This window comes from Leopardus geoffroyi, chromosome B1 (genome assembly GCF_018350155.1).
Source record: "Leopardus geoffroyi isolate Oge1 chromosome B1, O.geoffroyi_Oge1_pat1.0, whole genome shotgun sequence".
In the NCBI taxonomy this organism is placed as follows: Eukaryota; Metazoa; Chordata; class Mammalia; order Carnivora; family Felidae; genus Leopardus; species Leopardus geoffroyi.
Window position 1 is genome coordinate 171,929,820 of NC_059327.1, and position 21,233 is coordinate 171,951,052.

Here is a 21,233-nt window from a genome sequence, read left to right on the forward strand (position 1 = left end):
AGCGTGAGCAGGGGAGAAGCAGAGAGAGAGGAAGAGAGGGAAAGAATCCCAAGAGAGGGGGAATCCCAAGAATCCCTCTGCCAGCACAGAGCCCGCTGGGCAGCTTGAACTCACAAACCGTGAGATCACGACCTGAACAGAAATCAAGAGTCGGTGGCCCAACCGACAGTTACCCAGGTGCCCCCCAAAATAACATTATTAAGAAAAAAAATCTTGCCAATAAGCATAATTATGTATCAGATATCCCTTGCACATCTATTTTTTTCTCATTTGTTCTCTAAACAGGTATGGTTTTTATTTGGTTTAAGTGATGGGGTCATGGAGCTTCTAGCTCCTAAGTAACGCCTTTAGATTTTTCCCTTATGAATGGATCCCAATGATGCTGGGTATACTTATGTTAAAACACAAATACAGTGGGTTTTAGAACAGGAGGAAACAGAATTGCCAACTGCTTATTGGCTCTCATTTTATTTATTGATATTTATCGATTATATCTATTATTCAACCAAGTTTTATTTATTGTTTCCTGGATGCACAGCACTACACCAGACACTGTAGGAGTTTCCTTGATGTCTTGGAATTTAGCCTATCGTGGAGACAGGATTCAGGTGCTTGAGTCAGGCAACAAGACATCACATACACCAAATTATTTAATTAGGCACACCCCAGAAAGACACAGACCAGAAACACAATAGGATTTAAATGCATGTGGGCTGGGGCACTGTCAAGAACCAGGGTGGGGGGTGCCGAACTTAAATGAGGCTGTGAAGGGAAGGGTTTGAAAAAGTTGGAGAGGGAGGGAAAGGCCTTCCACGCAAGTCGAACACCCTCAGGACTCCCAGAGGAAAGGACTTCCAATAGAGTCTTGAGGGAAAAGGAGTTTGATGGGTAACAAGAGAGGGAACCACATGTGCAAAAACACAAATGAGTGAGGGGCCCTGGGTGGCTCAGTCAGTTAAGCATCCAACTTCGGTTCAGGTCATGATCTCGTGGTTTGTGGGCTCCAGCCCCGTGTCGGGCTCTGTGCTGACAGCTAAGAGCCTAGAGCCTGCTTTGGATTCTGTGTCTCCCTCTCTCTCTGCCCCTCCCCCACTTGCACTCTGTGTGTTTCTCTCTCAAGAATGAATATACATTTAAAAAAAAATTTTTTTTTTTTAAACACAGATGAGTGAGACCAAAGATGTGTTTAGGGACCAAGCAGATCAATGTGCAGGGAAATTGAGATAATAGTTGAGAAAGTGGCAGGAAATGAGAATGAGAAGGCGGACCCCATTCCTGTAAGGAATTAGAAGCTGCTGAAGGCTGCTGGGTAAGGAGATATGTTCAAATTAATGTTTGGGAGTAACTGGTCCAGCTGTAAAACATATGTTAGGTTTCATTCAATCTACAAAATACATGTATTGAGGGCCCGGTGTATTAATATACAAAGATAATAAGACAGTTCCTACTCTTAAGAAATTCACAGTTCAGGGGCGTCTGGGTGGCTCAGTTGGTTAAGTGCTCAACTCTTGATTTCAGCTCAGGTCATGGTCTCACAGTTCATCTGTTCGAGCCCCATGTTGGACCCTGTGCTGACAGTGCAGAGCCTGCTTGGGGTTTTCTCTCTTCTTCTCTGCCCCACACTCTCAAAATAAATATTTTTTTAAAAAAAGGAATTCGCAGTTTAATTACAAGATGGTGTAAGTTGTTCATTAATTTAATTTATGACATTGTCTGTGGCAGGCATTGTTAGTTTTCTATTCAATATCTATGCCTTTCTTTTTCATTAGTAATAGAATCCAATTTTGTCTGTAAGACTATGTACAAAGCCTCAGGAATGGATCATTTTTGGTCTAGGCCAGTATTTCTCAACCTTTTTTTCATGATCATTCCCCAGAGCATTTTTAGACACTTTTTTCCTAATCGCCTCATCCATGAAATTTTAATACCATGTATATGTCTGTTTATGTATTATATGTATATTGGTGTGTATCTGTATATCTTTATACATAAAAAGAATAAGAATTTTCTCTTCCTCTTCTTTCCACCAAAAAGTCTTATCTTCCATTTTAGGGATGATATCATTAGCACCACCCTATCCCACCCTTACCCTTTCCCCCACCCCCCAACCTGTCCCTCCTTCCCCATTATGAATGCATGGTCTAAGGCAATGATAACAATTCTATTTCCTGTTTCTCCACCTGCCTTGAAGTTGGGCTGGCCATGTAACCCAGCAATAACACAGAAGGATACCTATTTGAGAGGTCTCTGAACTACTTTTTACTCTTAGAACAAGAGATAGCCACTGCCAAGTTAGCTTCCTTTCATCTCCACCCAGCCCTACACCTCTGGATGGATGACGAATACACAGGGCTCAAAGCGGCAGCAAGGATCTGCATCCATGATGGAAGAGAAGAGAACTGCAGAGACAGTGACACTGAGCCACTGAGCCATTGAGCCCGTGACAGAGAGAGAGACATCTAGACTTCTTGTTATACGGGAGAAATTAATCAGGATTGTTTTTAAGTCACTGTTAGTCAGGTATTGTATAACTTGCAGCTGAAATCATTACTAAGGACAATAGCTGTCCTCACAAGACCATGACTTATTGTTAAACCAAAGCCACAGACAATCACAGACAAAAACAAATGAAAAATGTAATTAAGAATATTACACAAATCAAACACAAAACCTGGCTCATGTTTAAAAGGAAAATTCTCTTTCTTTGCTAAATTAATCAACTTTGAAATAATGTAAAAATATTTCAAATAATATTTGGCATTTAAAACAAATAAACTTTTATTAGATATATTATTGTGTAGAAAATGACCATGGAAGGCAACAAGGTAATTTTCTTATACCAGAATGAATACATCTATGATTTGCCTAGTAGGTATGCCTTTCAAGATATTTAAAAGTCAATTATTTCTAAATATTTAGATGCATTAGGAAAATGTGCTTCTTAAAGGATACCTTTGGGAATCTTCTCACATAAAAATTTTTAAATAGTCATCTGTATTCATCAATTAAATGTTTTATACTTCGCTTAAATTATTCTAGCTAAAGTTCATTCTCTTATTTTAAAACATAAACCACTCACAAACCCATTTAATAACTCCAACATCTCTCTTTAAAAGTGATTTTCTATAGCTTATCAAGTTTCAAGATATAAGAGACTTGAGATCCCTCTAAGTCTAAAGATCCTCTAAATCTTAAAAGATAAAATGTAATTATAGGCTTAGGGCTCTCAAAGCATTGAGTTGCCTTCAAAATGTCAAAATAATTTTCATATCAAAATCATTTTACTAGTTTCATTATTAATATAACACCACAAATTGACTTTATTTTAATAAGGAATTTGGGCCTTTTATTATAAAAAGAATATGTACTAATTATAGAAACTACAAGAAAAATTAAAAACATTTCAAAATTATATGTAATCTTACCATACACTAGATGACAATTTTTAACATATTGGCTTATTTTCACATTCTGAATTCATGTATAAAAACTATATATAGGCCTTTTTAAACAAAAATATATGCTATATCTTCTAATTTTTTACTTGTCATTATTCTTCAAAAAATATTTTAGGGGTGCCTGGGTACTCAGTCAATTAAGTGTCCAACTCTTGATTTTGGCTCAGGTAATGATCTCACAGTTTGTGGGATCAAGCCCTTCATCAGGCTTTGCAGTGACAGCAGAGAGTCTGCTTGGGATTATCTCTCTCCTTCTCTCTCTATCTCTCCCCCACCCACATCCATACTCTCTTTCTCAAAATAAACTTTAAAAAATTTTTTAATAAATATTTAATAGGCTTAAATATAATTTATTTCTGTTGGACATTTAAATTGATTTTTAGGTTCCTCTATTGTAAAAAAAAAAAAACCTTTGTGTTGAAAAGCTTCTATTTTATAATAAAATACTTACTGTTTTCTTAGGGATAATTCTTAGAAGGGGTAAAAGGCTATAGACATTTTGAAGCTATTCATTCCTACTGCCCAGTTACTTGCCATTTTTCCGAAAAAAGACCTTTCTATAGCCATCTAAAATAACTCAAAATAATAATTTAGAACAGAGTCTACTAAATGGTGAGAAGAAAGGATCATTCTACTCTTTTCCCTGACCAGCTGGTGATATTGTTTACAAATTGTATTTTGGCCAATATTTTATAGGAAAAGAGAAAACTTGATAATAATTTAGAAGTTCCTGATCGAACTCAAAAAGAGTTTGTAAAGGCAACTAAATTTGTTTTTGTTATTTATCCTGCATTTTACTTTAGTAATTTATTTGTTAAACATCAAGTATTTAAGAATTGTTAAACATTCTCAAAACCGGCAAAAGAAAGAAAAGTAATCACAGTTAGCAGATAAAATAATGAGTTACGTACCTGTTGAGAAATAAAACCAGTCATGACCAAATATATAAAGGAAGGAGCACTAACATTTAAATTCCAAGTAGCATGAATAAATGTAGGAAAAAATTTGAAATATGATCATTTCAGCACTCCAAAGAAAGGACTAGCTAACCAGGGAAGCTTTAAAATAATATAACTTCAAAAAAATTAAAATAAAATAACTTCGTAAGTTTGGCTGGTCACAGTTCAAAAACAAAATTAAGCATAAACTAAAGCTGAAAGTGCTGGTGATTTTTTTCTTATGAGTACAATTGCACAATCTAGTTTCTAAACTGAAAACCACAGGAGCCTAGCCCCTGTTGGAAGAGAAACTTTTATTTTTCCTTCCATATATATGTGTGTTGGGTCTTTCCTGGATGACATACATGTCAAACGGGTAGCCCTTGGGGAAATCCAAAACTACTGGTTTGGGTTTTGAACTTTTGATCCAAGTTTTACATAGAACTCCCCTGCCGTCTTGCGAAAACTATCCATGTGTTCTTATGGCTCTAAAATTTAATAGAAACATTGCCATAATTCACATTTAGAAATTGCCTTTCCTGAGACAGAGAGGATGGAAACAAAGAAAAGACAGCTATAGGACTCAGCAAAGATACCCTAGTTACTTGCCCTTCATTAATTCAAATGATCCATTTAGACATCAGCTGTATTCCTATTACACTAGGTATACAATGTTTACACTAGGTAAATGCTTCCTATACACTAGGAAGCGATGTTCACTTTTGAGCTTCTTTCTACATATTGTGCACATTTTGGAGGGAAAACACTAGCATGATGGCATTTTTAAAATGTAAAAACTAAATTAAACGCTTACAAGTAAAGTATATACACATATATTTAAAGTAAAAGTTATATGCCACATTTGCTATAATGAACATTATTACCATTATATTTTTTAAAGCCCACATTACTACAGATACTTCTCTGATATTACCAGACATTCTGTGTGTAGGGATAGAGTGACAATATTATTCTAGAAGATGTAGGAAATTGTGGTACTGTCAACATGTAAGATTTTTCTGCCTTTTCCCCTCCTATTTCCTGTATGTACGTCCAACACCCTCTTCTACTCCCTTATCACAAGCAGAGGAAGAGGGAGAGACTACTGATACAAATTTCGGCAAGTTGCTGACCAAAGATATTGGAGCTTAAAGAAAAATCAGGTTTTATCCGAAATAAGTATGCCAAAGGGGATTTCTAAATCCTTTAAAGGTTTTTGTAGTTGATGGCAATGGTTTTACATCATTTAAATTTGAATTCAAATATATGGCTTTCTTTTTCCTTGTTACAGGGAACAATCACAGACATTCTTATACTTCTCGATCATGGTTGAGATCATTTTCAGTTGGAACAAAGACAGAAAAAAATTTCTGTGGCAGCTGAGAAGAAGGTTCACAGTCGGATTTAAGTGTTCAGGAGGGCTTCAGGAGACGATAGCTGAAATACCAATGGGGAAAGCAAGGGAAGAGTAGGGGTCCTGCTGCAAGAATGGATCCTCTGAAAGAAAGCAAAAGCATCAAGGAAGACATGTGTGCCAGTCAGTTCCCTGCATCAGCAACTAGGTTGCTAGGCATGCGGACATAGCAGTGAGAGCAGTCTCCAGGAGACAGGAGAGGTAGAGCGTTTGCTATAAGCCTTTGGCGTACATGACTATTTCTGTTTTGAGGGCTGTAACTGAGTATTCCATGATGCAGTATTATTATTAAAATGCATTAAATGTACTAAATTACAGTAAATTGACTACATTGACTACATTGAATTGAAATTGGCAAGAGACCCAGTCATGGGTGTACAATACTTAAACTGGTTGTAGACGTTGAATTGCACTAATTACTTGAATATATTTGTCATAGATTTCCTTTTTCTACCTGGAAAAAGATGAATAATCCTTACACTATGCTAGACCAAGAGAAGTCTGACTCTATTTCACAATTAATCTAGCCAATTGCACATACTTTTCCTCTGGACGGTTGAAGATGGTGTGCGTTTTCGCTCCCCGTCCTGTATCTGCCCACTCTACGAACATGACACAATAACATGGTCTTATCGCTTTCAGCAGAATTGGCTGATTTAAACAGTTGGGTTTCGGGTAAATCTCCAGACCCTGCCTGAGCCTCTATCACAGTCCAAGCGGACAAGAGATTAACAAAGGCACGACCTTTCCTCCGAAAACACCCAGTTCCCCAAATTGCAAGTGAGGTACCCACTAACAAAAGACAGCCAACTGGGCTTCTGTGGTTTAAGGCTGTACAGGAAAAGGACTTATCTCCAAAGTCATCGGGGCCCAGATGTTCAGCTTCAGATAGGAAAACCTACATTTTACACTCGGAACCAAGCATATTACACACTCGCTACTGTCTTTCACCCCAAAAAACAGCCTGACTGGGCATCCATATATATTACACACTCGCTACTGTCTTTCACCCCAAAAAACAGCCTGACTGGGCATCCAGTATTCACTGAGGGGCATCAGTTGGCCCCACACCAGTAACCATACTCTGGAGTTGGCCATATCAGTATTTACAACCGGCCTGCATTTCTTGTACCGTGAAAGGAAACACATGACTATAAACCAGTATTAAAGTAGAATTTTGAGAGACTGCTTTCCCAAATGGGAACTAACTCTGGCTTCACTTAAGAGAATGCAGCATTAAGGACTTAGAACAGGAGTCATATATACTCTCCAGCCGCACACGTTTACTCAAGCTGAGGATTCAGTACTATAAAACTACACGCATCTCTGCCATCTTGCCCTCATTTTATCGATCAACTGGAGAGTCAGCATTTCTCTTTGGCAGCTAAATCCAGCATCAGCAATAATCAGAACTTTCTCAACCTCTGCAGGGCCTCCTCTACTGTACTGACAACCTCAGAGGCAAGAGTTCTTAATATGAGGACTCTGGACTACTAGGAGGCCATGGGTGGGTTTTAGAGGGCCCCCAAATCCTCTAAAATTATATGGCAAATGTACACGTTCCTGTATTTCTGTGCTTTTTCTCAAGAAGGCTTTTGGTTCTCAACAGATTCTCAAAGGAATTTGTGAGCAAAAAATGATTAGGAAACACTGCTCTGAAGTGTAAGCCAATCAGTCCATGAAAAAACCCTGTTAAGTGGGGAATACGATAGTTGGCAGGTGCACCCTTACACATACAATAGACCCTGAGTTGTGCCTCCAGTGCTAAGAAGAGTTGTGATTTATTCTTGGTTTATCCTGCTATGTCCCAAGAGACTAGTGACCCTGGTGATAGGGAATGTGAAACATTTTTAAAGTAAAAGAATCGGGGCCCCTGGGTGGCTCAGTCGGTTGAGCGTCTGACTTCAGCTCAGGTCATGATCTCACAACTATGGGTTCGAGCCCCGCATCAGGCTCTGTGCTGACAGCTCAGAGCCTGGAGCTTGCTTCAGATTCTGTGTCTCCCTCTCTCTCTGCCCCTCCTTCTCTCTCTCTCGCGCGCGCTCTCTCTCTCTCTCTCCTTCAAAAATAAATAAACATTAAAAAAAAATTTAAAAAAATAAAATAAAGTAAAAGAATCACCTTCAGTATAAAGAGGGGGCACCAGGCTCACTCAATAGGTTAAGCGTCTGACTTTGGCTCAGGTCATGACCTTGCTGTTCTGGAGTTCGAATCCCGGGTCGGGCTCTGTGCTGACAGCTCAGAGCCTGTAGCCTATTTCAGATTCTGTGTCTCGCTCTCTCTGCCCCTCTCCAACTCACGCTCTCTCTCTCTCTCTCTCTCTTTCAAAAATGAATAAGCAATTAAAAAAATTTTAAGTTGGAAGAACTCAAGATATTAAAGGCTATTTGAGAGCTTCCTACAATCACTAAAGTCCTTCTAAAGCCAGGTGAAACAGAATCTCAGTACCATAGCTCCTGTCCCTGTAATATCATTTACTTTTAATATGTTTATTTTGTGATATGTTGTTGTTAATGGCACATGTCTAAGTGTTATTACTATTTTGAGTGATAAAGCCCTATATATAGAGTACTACATTGCATCAAAAATCAGACTTTCTTTCTTTCTTTAATGTAATGTTATCATACACTGGGGCCCAAAATATTTTCTGGACACAGCCCCACTTATTCTACTCACATTTATTCTTAGTTACCACCTTCCAGTGGCCTGAAATCGAATGTTTGTGGGTCCTAGACTCTCCCTATGACCATTCCTCTCTGTACCACCTGCTTGTAGTTCTCTTGTTCACAGCTGCTTCCAGTTGGTCCAAATGCCTGACAAAAGTCGTTTCACAGTGGAAGGGATTCGGTGGTACAAACTGTATTTCTTTAAGGAGTAGCATAAGTACACCTCCTGTTTTTAGTTTGTTTCTACAGATTCAATACAATAACTTGCCTCTTCTGGGCTTTCTCTGTTGTCATACCCCTTTATGTCATAAGCCCTTAGATCCTAAGCCTCAAGGTAATAGCCTCACCGCCCCCCCCAACACACACACACACACACACACACACACACACACACACACACATTGGTATACATTCCCTCGGCCAATCCAAACTATTACCTTTAATCTGGCAGTGTTGTTCAAAGTATGATCTTCAGACCATTTGTGTCAGAAGATTTACGGCATGGTAAGACTTGTTAAAAATGCATATTCCTGCCAACCCCAGACCAACTGAATCAGAATCCATGGAGGTGGAACCTAGGAAGTTGCATTTGTTAACATGACCCCCACATCCATCCAAGTGACCCTTAAATGAACTACAATTTGAGAACCCACGATTTAGAAGAATCATTTCCTCTCTGACTGGAGCGCTCTTGTTTTCAGATCTAAACAGAACTGTTTTCACATCCATCATGTTCATCTCTGAAATCAGCATCTCCCTGTCTTTTCCTAAAAAATGCCCTCTCCTCTCTCTCTGGCCTTTGCCAGTTGGGTTTTTTTTCCTCTGGGTTATTTCTCAGCTTCTGCAGTCTATGTTAGCAAGTCTTTAGTACCCATCCAGTCATTCCTTCCTCCTTCATGAGCTGCCCCAAAGAAACACCCTTAGGGGCGCTGGAGTGGCTCAGTCGGTTAAGCATCTGACTTCAGCTCAGGTCATGATCTCATGGTTCGTGGGTTCAAGTCCTGTGCTGGGCTCTGTGCTGACAGCTCAGAGGCTGGAGCCTGCTTTGGATTCTGTGTCTCCCTCTCTCTCTGCCCCTTCCCTACTTGCATGCTCTCTCCTTCTCTCTCCCTCTCTCTCTCTCTCTCTCAAAAATAAATAAACATTAAAAAAATTTTAAATAAAAAAAAGAAAGCCCTTTAGCATCTACCACTCCAGACTGCCTCATCCAAACTCCCTTTACAATACCCTGCCCAGAGAATCATAGTACACATCTGCATGTCAAAGCCAAGCCTCATCTGGTCCACACAACTGCTCAATCTTCCGGTTAAATGTTAAAACTACTTAAGATCACTTATTTACAGGCTTTCTCCACATTTTTAAAATGCACACACACCACTACTCCAATAAACAAAATAAAAACAAAATTCTATCATTTCACCATACTAACACACCAAATGCTTGCACTGTTTTACACTCACATTTAATCTTCGTTCGTAACAAAATCAGAATGTAAGTGAGATTTTTCATCCTGTTTTTTTTTAGTCCTGTTTTTCTAATTTAACACTATACCAAATATATTTTCATATAACTACCATAGGTATTAGCTTTAATGACTACAAAGTATTCCATGGGGTTAACGCTACCAGAACCATTATTGCTTAGTTAGGTTATTTTCCGATTCTGCTGTTATAAATGGTAATACAGTGAATGTGTTCCTGCATGTTATTTTTTCCTTCTTTGAATTATTTATTTAGAATAAATTCCCAGGGATAGAATTAAGAGATCAAAGTGTATGCGCGTTTAAATGGCTCTTGACACATTGCCAAGTTGCCATATTTGTATTTTACACAGTTCCTTGATGGCATGCTGCTAAAATGTTTAACAGCCTCTCCTCAAAAAAAAAAAAAAAAGTATGGGGAGCCTGATTTATGGCGTTCGCCAATTTTCATGGTGTAAATATTCCTACCATGGCCAGTTTCAAGCTACGAATTTGAATGCAGAGTTGGAAAGAGATCCTCAGTAGCACATTATTATTGAAATAAGTTCAAGGACATAAATAATAGTAAAATGTAGTAAATAAAAAGGAAGTAATGAGTTTTGAGTATTTATTGCCTTTATTTTTAACATAACTTGTTTAACTGTGAGTTATAGAATTTAATTTTTCCTGGTGTCTGTGTTCAACAACTGGCTTGCAAAATTTCTGGAAATATTACAGGCAGCTCTTGCAAACAAATGCAGGCAGGCTCCCGCACACAGCTACAAATATCTCACTTGATATTTTGTAAGAGCACGGCTTTTTCTTTTCATTGAAGCCATTGAAAATTCACCCTATTCCCATCTGTTGTCACAAACAATAACCATGCTTTTAGGTTAGCAAGTTATGCAAATATATGATGAATAAAGCATAATGCAAAAAAAAAAGTAGAGCAGGAGGTCTGAGTCAATTAATTCCACCCACCCTCCCCCAATTGGGACAATACTCTCTTTGTAGACTCATTTACTAGTGTTTTTTCACGGGGTCACCTATAGCAACTACTCAATTATTTATTAACTCGAACAATGACTGAGTAGATGACTATACTCAGTTCTCATGGCAAATGTGATGAGAACCATACTGCATGTTACTTAACCACTCTCTTCCTTGGTTTTCTTTTCTACGAAATGGGGAAGAGGTCATTGCTGACTACAGTTTTACAAGAAACTAAATGTAGAGATAAGAAGACTCCAAATTATGCTCTAAGAAGCAATTGAGCGTTCTGTAATACTTTGAAATTTTCTTCCAAACGTAATTCATTAGTGTTGTCTTACTGGAAAAGAGAAATGGAAGAATGATTTGGCACTTTGTCCCTTGAAAGCAAATTCCTTTCTTTGGGCTTTCCCTGAGTAATAATGAACAGCCTCCATGTGTATTTAACACTATAGAATTTTGAAAGTGGCACCCTACCACTTGAGCGTTAAAAATGTAAATATGGTTGATGAAAACTCTAAACATGCTCACACCTTTAACTCTGTCAACCCATCCCCAGGAATTCTCCTAAGAAATAAATTCAAAACAACAGAAATTACTTGTGTCGAGATTAAGCACAACAGTGGGAGGATCATTTTGCACCATTTCAGCACTTACGTAACTTACCATCTTGGTGCCTGGTGCCCCAGCAGAAGAGTTCTGGATTAATGACTCTCAGATGCTCACCTATAGAGCAACTGCCTCCAGGCCACCTGGGGGAAAGGGTTTGTATTGATTATCACACAGATTCCTGGACTAAATCTCAGGGCTTCTATGTGATACCTGGGAAGTGCTAGTTTTTTGAAAACTCCCCAAGTGGTTTTGATGTCCAGCCAGCTTTAGGAACTATAATTCCAGGCCAGAACCAAACAAATCACATTATCTCTGAACAACTGTCCACATCCAGGGAACAGTACATCTTCTTAAGCAAAATACCAAGAGGTTGCTTGGGACTTCAAGCAGCTGTTTGAGTCAAATGATGTAAAAGCCACGTAGGAGGAGCCTTTGTTTCTGGCATGAACCTGCCTCTATTCACCCTTTCCATCTCAGATGCCCTCCTTTGCACTGCCCATCCCAGCACCCACCACTGTCATGCTCCCCTTTCGCACCCCATCTTGACTTGGGCCCACCCCTTTGCATACACAAAACCCCAAATCTTCCTCCCTTTTGTTATTAGTGGGGCTCTAGAAGGGAAACAATATTACTATTTGACCAAGGTAATCTGCACATATAATTGAGAAATCCCTTGCATAATGAACATATTGGCCATATTTGCATTTTTTAAAAGGGGGCTTACTAACCTCCCCCCCTCAAAAAAAAACTCTCTAGTTTGGAGAGTGGAACGAGCAAGCAAGACGTTTTTCAATCTTAGCTTTCACCCAGACCCAAGCATCTAGAATCCAGATAAGTACTTTGGGTACTCCTTGTCAAAATGGTCACAACTTTTGAATAGAAATGGTTTTTGGCTATGTCTTGCTAGCACTAAAATTAGAATACAATAAAATTAAAAATAATTTAATTTAAACTGGCCAAGGAAGGAGAGTCACTCTCTGCCTCTAGTGCCAAACGCCTCTAAAATTCCACCCAAAGCATTCAGGAAGCAACATCAGCCACAGATGCCCACAAATAACACAGCAATCACTCAGATAGTCGTCCTATAAGTCTGACAATCAGATATGGAACGGCTTAAAAAATCAGTTTCTGGGGCACCTGGGTGGCTCAGTCAGTTGAGCATCCGACCTCGGCTCAGGTTCATGATCTCACAGTCTGCGGGTTCAAGCCCCGCATCAGGCTCTGTGCTGACAGCTCAGAGCCTGGAGCCTGGTTCGGATTCTGTGTCTCCCTCTCTCTCTGCCCCTCCCCAGTGCTCACACTCTGTCTCTCTCTGTCTCTCAAAAATAAATGAAAACATCAAAAATTTTTTTAAAAAAATCAGTTTCAAACCTTGTTTTCCTTTTTTCATATATATTATTGCTATAAAACAGACTACCCCATGCTTATTCCATACTTGGTGCTCAAAAAATATTAATTTCCAGCCTTCACCCATCAGCCCCATTTTCCTTTGAAAGGAGCACCGGCATTAAAAGAGTTACTTTACAGTTATCTCGTTCCCAGCCAGACACCATATCATCTTCACTCTCGTGTCCCCAGCCAAGTCTTAGTAACAATCATAATAGCTACATTTCTTCAGAGTTTATTTTATGCCAGGCACTAAGCTAAATGCTGCACACATTTATATTTCATTTTTATCCTTACAACAACTCTGACATAGGTATTTTCAGTTATTGGAGCTACTTTACAGATTTTTGTTTTTAATCTGAGGATTGAAGAAGTGAAGTAATGTGTCCTAGGTTCCCACAGCTCAGAAGCAATAGCACCAGGTTCAGCACAAGATAATCTGGCTCCAAAAGTCTGGATTCTTATTCACCATACTGTAGTTTTGTTATTATATGGATGCAAATATTTCACACTTCAGAAGAAAAAAAAATGCTCCAAATCATTAGGAAAAAAACACCAGCAGATCCATAGCATCTCAGTCAGACATGCAAAGGAAGTTAACATATTTCATGGAGTTTTGGAGTTGGCTTTTGAAGACTACAGGCTTGCTTAGTCAACCAAATCATTCTCCTAAGAGGAAGGCCACTTTAATACTTGATGATTGACCTGTAGTAACCAGAAATGGAGGTCTTACAGGATCCCTGAGCCACACAAACCTTTCCTAGCATAAATGGTATGGTAAAGGAAGACAGTAAAGGGAAGGCAAGTAGAAGATAAAAAGTAGTCCCAAAATGAAAAGACTCAGGGATCTCTGGGCTCCCACTCACCTGGAATTCTGTGAGTGCTATGAAAGCTCAGAAAAGGAGCCTAATGGCATAAGAAGACTAGAAAACTATTGAATGGAGTCAGTTCTGTTCAGCAGCTTCTCAAGGTCCTCTATAACTTGTCTACACCTGAATTTTCCAAGCTTATTTCCTGCCAATATGTAAAACAAATTTTCCTCTTTTGAGGGCCAGTCTCCTCAACTGGACTGCTCATCTCATCAGTCTCACCTCTGTGCCTTTGCCCACACAATCCTCCCGTGTGAATTAACCTCCACATTCTCCATCTACTCAAATCTCATGTTTTTCCAAAGCCATGTCTTCCAGACCATTCTTGCTTCCCCTCAAACCCCCTTTCTTGGAACTCTTATAACTTACCACCCATGTAACCCCAGTCATCACTCAATTCCCCTCTGAATTTTACCTCTTCCTGAATTTTACCTCTTGCCATGACTACTAGATTATATGTTCCTTTGGATAGAGACTTCCTTATATTTTTCTTATATCCTCCACAGCACCAGCTCGGAACCAATAAATGATTATTGACTAGTTGTTGCTTGCTTGAATATTTCAATGGCATTTAGTGAAGTACCTTAAACTAGTGATTTCTCTACCTTCATTTAGCTATGGCCCAGGCTATTGATGGTACCTCATAGCATGTCCCCAAATCAAACCACCTCAAAAACTAAATTTAATTTAATTCAATTTAATTTAAAAATAAATACTTATGCTTCATATACCACTTGTAGGAAGAGGACTCAAGCATTGGCAATAAGTGAAACAGACAAGCTAGAAATTCCAGCTCCAAATCCACATCATCTGGATTTGGGTTGGTTTCTTTTTTGATTTAGAACATTTTAAAGCTCTTATTTATACAACTGAGAGGATCTTTAAGTTTACTTATCAAACATAGGGTGATATTTCAACTACCCAAATATTTGAACTCAGTCATAGTCAATAACAAACATATGAATTCTCTAAGAGAATATCTGAATAACCAAAAACCAACTATTATAACTTGTAAAGTTTCAAAAATGATATGCATCTTTTTAGGATGGTGCGTGGCGGTGAGGGGGGGGATTGGATACCAGGGCAAGTCCCCGTTCCCCCATAATATGGTACCATACTTTACAACTATAGAAAAAGATAATTACTGTGTTTAGCCTAGAGCAAAGCTAAATACATTGGAGAGATTTCTTTTGACACTGAGGAACTATTTTTAAAGAAGCAAAATCTTACCTGTTGTAGAATGCCAAAGAAATTTCTTGACACCAAAATGACTGACTCCGGAAGTTAATTTGTTCAGTGCAGGTAAGTAAAAGCAAAAGCTGCCCAAGCGCTGTTATAAATTCCTCTGGGATCTTTTCCTTCCTCCCCAAGGATATAGCTGATTCACACTGGAAGAACCAACACTATAAGAGTTGAGCTGGTAGAGAATCCAACCCAAGATGGTTGGGTTTAGTGTGCGTGGTGACTGAGGTGGCAGGAACAATCCGAATGTGACAATAGAGATTAGCAAGTTCCTGTGCATAAGTCAATTTCCTGTAGCTGGCTCCTCTGAAGAGGGGATTTCATTTGTGTGGGTTTATGAGAGCGTGTGTGTGTGTGTGTGTGTGTGTGTGTGCGCGCGCGCGCGCGCGCGTGCGCGCACGCGCACATGCATTTCTCTCCATGACAATATGAAAACTTTCCCAGATAAGAGGCCTTTCCATTTCCCACCAACACAACACCTACGTAAAACTGAGGAAAGGAAGAGTGAAAAACCAAGATGATTCCTTAAGGAAATGAAATAAAGCAGAAGAAAGGGGGAAAAAAATGTCCACTCCTCTAACCGGTCTTAGTTAATTTAAGCTTAGGAAAAAAGTACCTTAGAACATAAACGTCAACTTGGTGAACATACTAACTGTGGAGGGAAAACAGTAGGTGGATGGTTTGCTTTGATTTATTAATAACTATCAAATAATAATTTAGAAAGAACTGACTCAGCCATATCGAAAGCTCAAGCAGCCCCACAATGAATTTATCCTTTTTTGGACCAGCACCTGTGTTATGAGGTAGGTCACTGAGTTGTTTTCAGACTCCTCACAGTTTCATTATCTGCCTCCAAACACAAATTTACTTGTTTTGTCCTTCTGTGCAATCCAGGTGTAGAGACCATCTGCATTTAGATTATGGTGAAGTTGCCTAGACCAACAAATTTAACTTTCATGATGTGCTCACAATCCCCCATGCCTCAAATCTCTGGATAGTCATAAATGCTACTGCCCAGGGTGAAATCTTGGTCAGAATATCTACATGCCATAAAGATAAAGTCAACTCCATTCAAGTCAACAAATAGCTATGGAGCCCCGCTATGTGTAAGATTCAGTGCCGGGTACTGGAGTAGGGTGGGAACACAAAGATGAACAAGTTGGAATCTCTCACTTACAATGGTCAAAATCAAATAAAGGAGGACACAGACATAAAAGAGATGCTCCAAATGAGGATTTATTTATAGATCTCACTTGAAAAAATCCTGGCACACAGGGGTCAGGGAAGAGGAAAGTGTGTGGAACCATTTTGGCAGTAAAATAGCCACTGAGCATCGATATGGATTCTCTCATAATATTCCAGGGAGCCTCACTGGCTTCCAGGAGGCCCCACACAACAGTAGTATTATTTGAGGGTCATCCTCATCATTGTAGACTCAGAATCCTGTTATGCACCTGACACTGTACAAAGACCAAGAAGAAAAGCACAAAGACCAAGACAGATATATTTTCTGTCCTCACAGCACCTATGTCTTACTTGAGGGGTGGAGGATGAGGGACAAAAACATTCAAATATATGCAACAATTACAAATTGTAGTGATTATTACAAAGGAATCAGGGAAGAAGGTGAGCTGGAGAGCGTGACAATGTCTGTGTCCTAGAGGTGGCCAACGAGGGCCTCTGTAAGAAGCTAACATTTAAGCTGAGACCTACAGCTGTGATTCTCCGTCCTGGCTAAAAATTAGAATCATCTGAGAAGCTTTTAAAAAATGCCAGTACCTAGGCTCCACCCCTGGAGATTTCAGTTTAATTTGTCTCATTTGGAGCCCGGGTATTAATAAGACACACACACACACACACACACACACACACACACACCCTCAATCATTCTAATGTGCCGCTACTGCTCTAATGATGAGAAAGAGGGGTGTGGAGAGAAAAGGAGGAAGGACATTCCGAGCAGAGATAATTTATATGTGCAAAGTCCCTGATGAAGGAAAGAGTTTGCTGTGTTCAAGGGAGTGGAAGAGGATTAATATGTCTAGTGTTCAGCAGTGGCGGGAATAAACAGTGCAAGACAGGCATTCTCAGAGAGGGACACACCATCACTAAGCCCACAAGAGACCCTTACATGAACGCAAGTGTCCATTTATTAATGTGCACTAAGAACTCAATCTGCCGGGTGAGATCCTTGAGCTCTCTGATGAGTATATTATCTCCTTCTAGAAAATTCTCCGTGGAAAGCCAGATCACCGCCATGATATTATTAGATAAGTAGAACATATAACTTGTGGATACCTTAGTTATTTACCTCTGGTTTTGTTCATCGAAAGATTTAGGGCAGCTTGTAAGGATACATACACCTTAGCAAGATAAAACCAATTGAAAACAAGAAATGAAAAGATGAGGCCAAGAGAAATGAAGACAAAGATTCTAAAACCAGAGGTGAGGTTGATACAGAAAAGATATGCCATGTGGTGCTAAGCTTTTAAGCAACCATATAAAGTAACAAATTCTTCCACATAAAAAATTGAGTGCCCCTCAATAAAAATGACTATTTCTGAGACTAAAGAGAAACGCAGCCCCTGAATTCTCATAGAGAGGACATAATGGCTGAAATGAAACACCGTCTTTACGCTAAACACAGCCAGTGACAAGTTTTGCAAGGTAGTTCCTTACATTGCTTCTCAGTGCAGGCTGATTTCATCTCCTGAAACACTTGACTAAAAGCAATCCCAGGGTGCAAGTAGGGGAGGGTGTGCCGGAAGGGGGTGGTTAATACAGGGTGCGCTATCCCCGGGCACTGCTATGAGGTGCCAAATTAGTGCAGAGATGAAGATCAATTTCAGATTTCCTTCAGAAAATTGGGGATAGAAGAGTTTTCTCATCCAAGCTTCTAAAAGAATCGGGGCAGCAGTGACTTCAAAATTGGTCATACTTGCAGCAAGAGACCTAGGGGTTTTCTGTGTCCCAATTTCCTTTGAGAAAGTGGAGGCGTCGGGCAGGGACAGTGGCCTGCATGGACAACCCCCCTCCACCTGCAGGAGAAGGCGAGGCAAGATTGCTCTTTGAGACACAAAGCAAGAGGTGCCATAAGCATGAGGCCTCAGGCCTTGTGCATTTTTCCACAAAAGGGCACACATACTCCCAGGGTCAGGCCACGTGGGGTGTGTCTGAGGGTCCAAGTCCCGTCGCATCCTGGACGGTGCTGGGAAGGGCAATGCTGGGTGTGGCTGCAAGACTGCCCTTTCCCGCTTGGCTCCCTGGCTGATCCCTCTTCTTCTGATGGACTGGCTCACTCTGTGTGTGTAATTTGTCGTTTCCGGTGTTCTCATATAGGCGTTGTGCTTCCTCCTGTTCTTGACGTGAGAAACAGTTTCTCCTAATGTCTCTCCCACACCTCTAATCTTCACATAGAGTTTAATCCCAGACGGTATTTTCGTGGTAAGGGTGGGAGGGGGTTGGGGAGAGCTATCTAACTTTCTTCCTTTCCTGGAAATCTCTCTTTTTGGTTCTGTCCCAATCTCTCTTTTTCTCTCTTTCTCTCCCTCATTCTGTTAATAGACAGGGATACTGTTGGGGGTGGAAGCAAATGACTTAAAATACACATATATACCACACATCCACAGACACACACACATCCAAACCTCTCAGGGCGTCAGTTCTGATGCCTTGGGCCCAAGGTGGGGGAAATCCTGGGGAATTCAGCTATGGGTATGGGCCTCCTAGCAGGGAACAGACCCTATTATAAGCCATATTCCAGGAACTCACCTCCCATGAGCTCCCATACCACCCATGTGGACATTGCCACAGCCCTCACCAACAGTCTTATAAAGTCTAGTACTGAGGCCCTTGAGCCCTATGGCCTGGCCTTGCACACTGGTGTATCTTAGGCACTGAAAAGTCATGCGAGAACCATTTGCTGAACGATAGACTGATTCTCTCATCTAATCCTCACGATGACTCTATGTGGTAAACATTTTAAAATATGTTTTACAGACAAGGAGACCTCAGCTGGCTAAATGAAACTCTATGGCCTATGAAAAGGTTAAAAAATTTTTACCCCATCCAGCTGTCCTGGCTCTTTACGCCACCGTGTCCCAATAGAGAGAGCTGGGCCGCTGATGGGAGGGAGATTCAGCCAGAGCCCCCAGGCCACGGGTCCATTTTTCCTCTCTTGGGTACCCCTCCTCTGAGATTCCCAGGCAAACATAATCCGCTTAAGGTCAAGACTTGCTTTCTCAAAACACCTTCATTTGAAATGCCCTCTGATATGGCAGAAGAACAGTTTATTTTCTCTTTAACAGTCTCCTAAGAACAAGGGCATCTTTTATTGAGGATTTTTAAATAATAAGACAAATGTCTGTATACCCTGAACTCAGGCATAAGTGGTATTCTTGCCCATTGCAAACACGTTTTGCCATTTATTCCCAAGAGGACTCTTAATGACAATGGTAATCGTAATGTATAGTAAAATCTTGGAGACCTTGCGATATCAATCATTTACTAAATTATTTCTGCCCTTGGTTAGTAAGATGCCTCTCCTTCTTCTTACTATTAGCTTATTAACTGAAATGATTTAGATTTAGTGGGTAGCTTTTAATGTTTACACAGACCCTCATCTGTGATATGCCACCTAATAAGATAAAATATTTCAGTGGGTTCTGAAGATGGATATAGGTACTAAAACCTTGTCTGAATGCTTTGAAACCCAGGGCATTGGTCATACTGTAATTATTTTTACCCAGCTCCCCACTGCATGATAACTGTATTAAACCAAAACACGTATCCTTCTGATTGAGAGATTTCATGATGAGGATTGCAAAATGTTAGCCCTTCATAAAATAAAGAGGTTAATTCTGATGTATAATACATCAGTGTAAAATACATTCATAGAAAATACCCTTTAAAATTCTACATATTAAAATATCTTAGGAACGCCACAGGCTAGAAATCACATGAACAATTTCTTCCTTGCACATTTTAACTCGTTATAAACAACAGCCACCTTAACCAAATAAGAATATCGTTTCAAACATCTTCTAGCTTCTCTCTTATTGCCATAACCATAAAGACTATCATTTCCCCCGCCGTTCTTCCCATCATCTATCTTCTCTTTAACTGTTTTAATGCAACATGCTGCTTTTTGTGTTAGTGAATATTAGGTTCTCCGGATTCTCAACTGCCATTTTTATCCTGGTCTGTTTGCCCTGTGTAACTGTGTTTATCTAGCAAACATTTACATCCTGGTTCTTTTTATTGCAAAGCCATAATTCATAACAATGCAGGGTCTTGTTGCAGAAGATGATAGCACACAAAGTAATCATTCAAGCTGTGGCTCTAAAGTTATGGTACTTTTTTTTTTTTTTTTTAACTGTTGGAACAGAGCTAATGTAGTCAAATGACCATTATCCTGCAAAGCAGTCACTTGGTAGTTGATGCACTTTTCCGACATTGCAGGCATTAGTCAAAGCGCTTTTAGAAACGTTTACAATATCCTCCTGACACGGTTTAACAAACTACAAAAGAAAACCAAAATCACTACCCTCTGTTCACAACGTGTTTTTAACTCCAAATATAATCTGGCTTGGTCACCCACCTTATCCACTGGCTGAAGCTCCAAAGGGCTGTCTCCCAAAATCAAATCGACCTGAAAAGGACGAAGATTTGCTATCATTGAAGAAACTTAAAAGAATGTGCCTCGGGTTCAGAGCAAATCCATAAGAGGAGCTTGAGACATGATGTAAGAGCAGTGTCTTTGGGTCAAGTGCACAAACTCCCATGGGACCCCTGCAAAGGGCGCAACATTCACTCTGATGCAGAAATTCTGGTTTGTTTAAAAAAGAGGAAGAAGGCCATCACTGCTTCTTCTCACATTCATATTTTACTCGTTGCCTTGATAGGGATCTTCAGTTTGGGCACAAACATCACAGGGTAACTGCAACTCAGCACACCTGCTCGGAGCGGGGGTTGCAAACGTTTCAGTTATAAAGCAGAGACCAGTGAGTGCTAACTTGCCATCTCTTCAAAATAACAGATCTCCTGCACGGTTCTGGAGGGAACAGGTTGAAGTCTGTACCCAAAGGTAATCTGACATTTTGGAGAAAGTATAAATTTGAATTAAGACAAAGCAAGATTCAAATTCCATCTCCATTTAATTGCAAGGATACGGCCCTAGTTGTCCCATCTGGAAAATAGG

General features: G+C 39.9%; 1 protein-coding gene across 5 annotated transcripts in view; it reads right to left on the reverse strand.

The window, feature by feature from the left end:
- Positions 1-20,895, reverse strand: part of RHOH (ras homolog family member H) — a 44,793-nt gene extending 23,898 nt beyond the window's left edge. For 2 of the 5 annotated variants that reach the window (XM_045474964.1, XM_045474966.1), the window contains exon 1: positions 20,634-20,895. The gene's annotated coding sequence lies outside the window, so the exon portion shown is untranslated. Of the gene's footprint in view, positions 1-11,591; positions 12,669-15,022; positions 18,873-20,633 lie in introns of those variants that run through there. The other 3 variants (XR_006711685.1, XR_006711684.1, XM_045474968.1) reach the window with 3 other exon arrangements.
- Positions 20,896-21,233: the final 338 nt, after the last annotated feature.